This window comes from Chrysemys picta, chromosome 16 (genome assembly GCF_011386835.1).
Source record: "Chrysemys picta bellii isolate R12L10 chromosome 16, ASM1138683v2, whole genome shotgun sequence".
Taxonomy (NCBI): Eukaryota; Metazoa; Chordata; order Testudines; family Emydidae; genus Chrysemys; species Chrysemys picta.
Window position 1 is genome coordinate 7755589 of NC_088806.1, and position 5995 is coordinate 7761583.

General features: G+C 48.3%; 1 non-coding gene across 1 annotated transcript; it reads left to right on the forward strand.

The window, feature by feature from the left end:
• The first annotated feature begins 4131 nt into the window (after positions 1-4131).
• On the forward strand, positions 4132-4213 carry TRNAS-AGA (transfer RNA serine (anticodon AGA)). The gene has a single exon. It is a non-coding gene; the product is annotated as a tRNA-Ser (tRNA).
• The last annotated feature ends 1782 nt before the right edge of the window (positions 4214-5995 follow it).

Here is a 5995-nt window from a genome sequence, read left to right on the forward strand (position 1 = left end):
GCAGGATGGCAGCAGCAGAGTTGGGGAGCCTCCCTCCGTGTGATAGAGCTGGGTCCCCCCTTCCGCTGCTGAGGGGAAGGTTGGTGCTTTGAGCCCTCCCGGTGCTGGAATGTCTCATGGGTGAGATTAACGAGACTCAAGAGAAGAGAAGGGAAGTCTTTTCTATTCCTGCCCAGCTCCATTGGTCTCCTGTGGCCCTTTCGATTCTCTGCTCCCCTGCTGGGGAGATGCAGAGACAAGCCTCCATCTGGGTGAGTCACCGAGAGGCTGTGTGCAGTGCAGTGTGTGGGGGGTAGGAGTCCGGGTAGGGGTAGCGTTGGTTGGGCTCAAGGCAGGGCCGGCTCCAGGGTTTTTGCCGCCCCAAGCAGAAAAGGAAAAAAAAAGCTGCTATTGTGATCTGCGGCACTTCAGCAGCAGCTCCACCATTCTTTGGCAGCAATTCAGCGGCAGGTCCTTCCCTCAGAGGGGGAGTGAAGGACCCGCCTACCAAAGAGCCTGACGTGCCGCCCCTCTCCGTTGGCCGCCCCAAGCATCTGCTTGCTGGGCTGGTACCTGGAGCCAGCCCTGGCTCAAGGGGAAAAGGTTGTGTATGACAGTGTGTGGGAGAGCGGGAGGGTGTGTTTCTTAGGATAGAAATGATGGAAAACACAGGGGTAGTGACAGTGAAGCCCCGTGTCTGAGTGTTATGACCCTGTGTGGCGCTGCCATTCACCTTCCCCTCCTATGGTCTCATCTTTCATTGAATCCAACATTTTTTCACCTGTCATCATCCCAGAAGTGTCCCACATGCCTCAAATACAGAGTGTCCCTCCTAGAGACGCCGAGGACTGGAACTGATTTCAGCTGCTGGACAGCTCTGCTCGGTTTTTATACATTTGCATAGGAAAATGCTGAACATTTAAATTCATTTCAAGCCCCCCCCCCCCCATTCAGCAAACTCCTGAACACACTGGAGATGGGTCTGGAAATTGATTTTCATTCGAAAAAGTTTTTAAAGGGAATCACTTGGATTTGAAATAGGAACCCATTACCCTACAGGGAAACAGTCAACCACTGAGCTATTTCTTTCAACAAAGGATGTCATTACAGCCCAGAGCAAGAATAGTTTTTAACCTGTGGGTTAGTAAACTTTATCTCTATACAAACACCACAGCTTACAAAATCCCCCCCCCACTCTGAGTCACCAGAGCACAACAACAACTCTCCTTGGCACACACACGGCTCCCCAGCTCCGTGCCCATCAGCCTCGCCAGCATTGCTCCAATCCCTGAAAGGGACAGGGCACCGGTAACTAGAACCCCTTCATCCCCATAGAATTAATGCCCAAATAATTCCATTTCGACCAGAAACGCAGAGCTCCTCTGAGCGTCAGCCCTGTCCCGGTGTAGCTCCCCAGCAGTGAGTGTGGCCTATAATGCAGAGGTGACATTTTTATAGTTTGAACATTTGTGGTTCTCCAGTACAATTATTGTCTCTCATAGGGCAGACCTGGTTTTCATTCATGGCCTGTGAAGAGCTGAGTATTATTGTCCAATGTAGAAGTTACAGAATTTAAACTAGGAAGAAGGGTCAATTTTCCCATCATTTCACCCCTTTACATCCGAACAGGATGACTTTCTGAATGACCCATCCTCGTTCAACCAGAAGATGTTGAGGGGATGTAGGGGTCACTGGGGGAATTCTCTGGGCTCTGTTACGAATCGGGTCAGAGCGGATGTGGATAGTGATCTAGTCTGGCTGTAAAATCTAAGAACCAACGCCAAATACGGTGTTAAATTAATCCTCAAAATGGCTGTTCCCCATCCAGACCCCAGCAAAGGGCTCTCCAAGGAAGGGGGCTGGTCAGGAAGGAAAGAAGGAAGATGTCCTCCTCTCCCTGGAGGAATTGGGCTTTGGACAGGAAGGAGGGAAGGAAATGGCCACACGATGGCACCAGAACCGGAACGATGGCACTAAGAAATGAAACACAACAGGCTGCTTCTGTGCACATTGATCTGGACAGTGAAGGACCCTGACTCCTGTATCATGAAAAGCCAAAATGCCATTTCTTTCTACGGCAGGGAAGACCAGGAGAAAAGAATTGCAATAACTGCTGCCTGGTTACTTGTGAATTCTTTTATATTATAAAGAAAATTCGTCTGAACTTGAGCTGCCTGTTATTAAAAGCTGGTTCCCCAGTTCAGTTCCAACGGCTCTGCTAGAAACACCCCCAGGTCCCTGCTCACCCCAGCAGGAGCAAAAGACAAACCCCCATTGGGCACTGCCCTTAGCTCCAGGCTGCTGTCACGGGGGTGGGGGAGGGGACTGATTGTTCGGTACTGAGGAGGGAGCCAGTATAGGCCTCTGGTGTCTGCTCTTAGGATCTCCCCAGCGCAGTCTGTCCTCTCGCCTCCGCTGCGGCCCCCTCCACGCTCTAGAGTCAAACCTGCAGAGCCCTCAGGGGACAGAGGCTGGGGCAGGGCAGCAGCCTGGATTGGGCTGGGAAGATGCTGGGAGGTCTCGTTCCCCAGAACTGGCCTGGCTCCCTTCTCAACAGCAAACCAATCAATTCCACCCCCCTCCCCGGAAACATCAGCCTGGAGCTAAGGGCAGCACGGGACGATTCCCTTTAGTTCCCACTGAGGCATGAGGGAATCCAGGGCATTTCTGACCTGGGGAAACCAGCCGTTAATAACAGGCAGTTCAAGTTGCAGCTGAGTGTTTTTAACATTTTTTACAACACTAAATAACCCTTGAATCCTAGTGTCACCATCCATTAAATTGCTTCAGCCTTGTAGTTTCCCGAGTGCAAAACTAATCTCTTCAGATACAAAGGAGTGGAGATCAGTCAATGTTCAGAGTCATCCCACATAAAAGAACCATGTTGTGGTTCATGGTCGTCCCATCATGTGCCCATTGCCTTTCCCTCCTCTCCCTTAAAAGTTTTGGTATTTTGCATAGAAACTTTCTTCCCTCAAGAGAGACCTGGAAACCAGGGCTGCCAGCCAAATAAACACTCTTAAGAGGAGGTGTCCCTCTCCCTGTCAAAAAATGATCTCCGTCTTTCAGTTCAGTGGCAGCCTGAATTGTTCCTTACCCTGGCAGAGCCGGAGGATTGAAAGCAGCAACATCAAACCCCTGTGTAGCTCACAGGAATGAACACAAACACTCCCTGGTATCTGAGGAAATGTTTAGTTTTACCCTTGGTCACCTACAAGGCCAAAGGGAAAGGAGGTGGCGCCAGATATAGAGTAAAACACGACACATCATAGTTATGCCCATAGTGGCTGCAAAATCTTTGTATATGCTTCTTCTTATCAGCAGTGTATTATTTTCTCTGGACTCTAGACTTTGACTATACCTTGGCCAAGAAATTTGTACCTTGATAAAATAATCGACTGCCCCTGGTGAAGGCAATGGACTTGACACCCACTGGGGTGTCCCTACACAGGTACAAGTACTAACAACAATGGCTGCCTTTTAGCCATTGTTGTTATCCCTGTTAAATCGTTTCTCAGCCTGAGTCCTTCACCCACATTCCTTAGGGCATTGGGCCACCATGTGGACGTTTCATTTCCCTCCTCAATTTCACAGAGAGACAATTTCCTCTGCACAGATCCATGAACAGCAAAATCTTCCTGTGTCTCTGGTCTGAGCCAGGGCGTTCGATTCCAGTGAACCTTCTCTCCTGCAGTGGCGATGGTCAGACAGAGGGGACGTGGTACCTGCATCCCTGACTGGGAGATATTGGCTCGGCTCTTTCTTTGTGCTGCTGTTGTTAGTCCATGAAACATCAAGGATGGAATGCAAGGCTGAGTTCATGCACCAACCCCCTGAAATATTTCAGTGCCCCAGAGAAATCCTGCCCCCTACTATTGGGATGATGGGCTGGAGAGTTGAATGGGAAAGGGTCTGTCTGAATTGTCAGAGTGGGGAATGAAGAACAATCTACAGCAATGTCGTTAACTCAAACACACTCTTATCCTGCTCCAGCCGGAAGGGAAATGGGCAGGAATTCTCGCTGTTCACCAAGGAGTCACTTACACTGATGAGCAGCCATGAGTGTGCTGGGGAAGCTGGTCTGAGCAAACAATCTGAAGTGACAATTCAGTGAGAACAGAATCATCATGTAAGAAAACAAACATACATCAAGTAGTCGTGGCCGAGTGGTTAAGGTGATGGACTAGAAATCCATTGGGGTTTCCCCGCGCAGGTTCAAATCCTGCTAACTACGGAAGCATAAAACTGTTATTATTGCTGTGGTCTTAGTGCCTGAGCATCCACAGTGCAAACTGGAGCGAGATCTAGTTTCATTCTGTCTACACTTAAACCGCTGCTGTGACACTGCTATAGCACTTTGGAATAGACAGTGACTGGAGGGGTTTTCCCATCCCTGTAATAGCTGCATTGACAGAACAATTCTTCCTTTTATTTAGCACTATCTAAGCATGTCTTAGGTCACCTTAACTATACTGGTTTGGTGGGGGGGGGTGTGGATTTTTCACACCCTGAGAGACGTCGCTCTGCCGGTTAAGTGCCCAGCATCCATCAGCCCTTAGAGCCCTCTTGGTATTTCAAGGCAGATACTGACCTGTGCGAGGAAAACATCAGCTCACAAACACAGAGACTGAATTCCCCACATTTAATCTCTCTGCACTTTCCAGAATGTCACAAAATTCAATTCATTCTTGCTAGGACAGAGAAAAAATAAGTGACACTAAGTTTTAGGCTTGGTTAAATAAAATTAAGTGTTTAATTAATATAGAAAAACTATGTCCGGATTCCTCTAAATAACACCATAAGGTGAAATAAGAACAGAGACAAATCTTGTCAGTGACGACTAATTTCGCAAATGATCTTCCCGTTATGAATTTCCACGCTGGCCCCATTGGAGGTCTGGGCACTTCCAGTGTCACTGCTCTGCATTCACCTTCCCCTTAGAATTGTTCTCGGCCATTCCCAAATGTGGAACATTGGGCAGTTCAGAATGTGACTAGTGACCCCGGCTCCTTCCTGCACCGGCTCTACATTGCTCCACAGCAGCGTCTCCCACTGCAGAGTCACCCCAGCACTGCAGTGCAGCCGCCCAGGGTTCAGCAGGGGCCCTGGCAAGGACAGTGGGTGCAGCTAACAGCCCGGTGTGCCTAGCAGTGAGGCAGGGGCAGCCTGAGGCTGGAAGCTCTGAGTCAGCTGTAAAGAAGCAACACCCCCCACAAGTACAGAGATTGAATTCCCCAATGTTAACATCATGACACCCTGTAGAAAGCCACATGGGTCAGCTGTGTTTTCACAGGGAGATGCAAAAATCAGGTGACATTATCTGATTAAAATATGACCATATAGATCATTATTGCAACCACTGTTATATATTTGCAACAAATCTTGTACAAAATGTGGCATGTAAAATGTCTATGAAAAGATTATGATTTGCTGAATATGATTATGCTATTTATATGCATGTATCATTTTTGTATTTGAAGTTATGAGCATTGGCTCCATACCTGTATTTCAAATATGTTTGCTCCTGAGGTAAAACCCACAAGTTAGTTAGCCAGTGAGTGGCCCATCAAAAGGTGACTTAACTCACAATGGACCATGGGAGATGCCCATCTACACTGAACGGACTTTTCTGTGAACGTTCCATCTGAAGTGTCCTGCAAAGTATCAACCCTGCAATGAGTGAGCAAAATCAGGAATGGACTGGGACTTGCCCATGTGACTCCAAGCTCCCATCTTTCACCTGTGATTTTCCATTGGTTGTGCTGAGGACTTTGAAACATGGGTTTCCCTCCACATGCCAGAAGCTATAAGAGGCCCCGGAAATATCTCCACTGTGCTTCTATCCTGCTCCAGCCTCTTTCCTGCTCAAACCTCTGGACTTACACTAATGGGAGCCTCTAACCAAGGGACTGAGGACCTTCCAGTGATTTGAAAGCAGCCAAAGACTTATCAAGCCAGCAGCTTATTCCATCACTGCTATAAGCCTGAACCAAGAACTTTGCAATTATTGTATTTG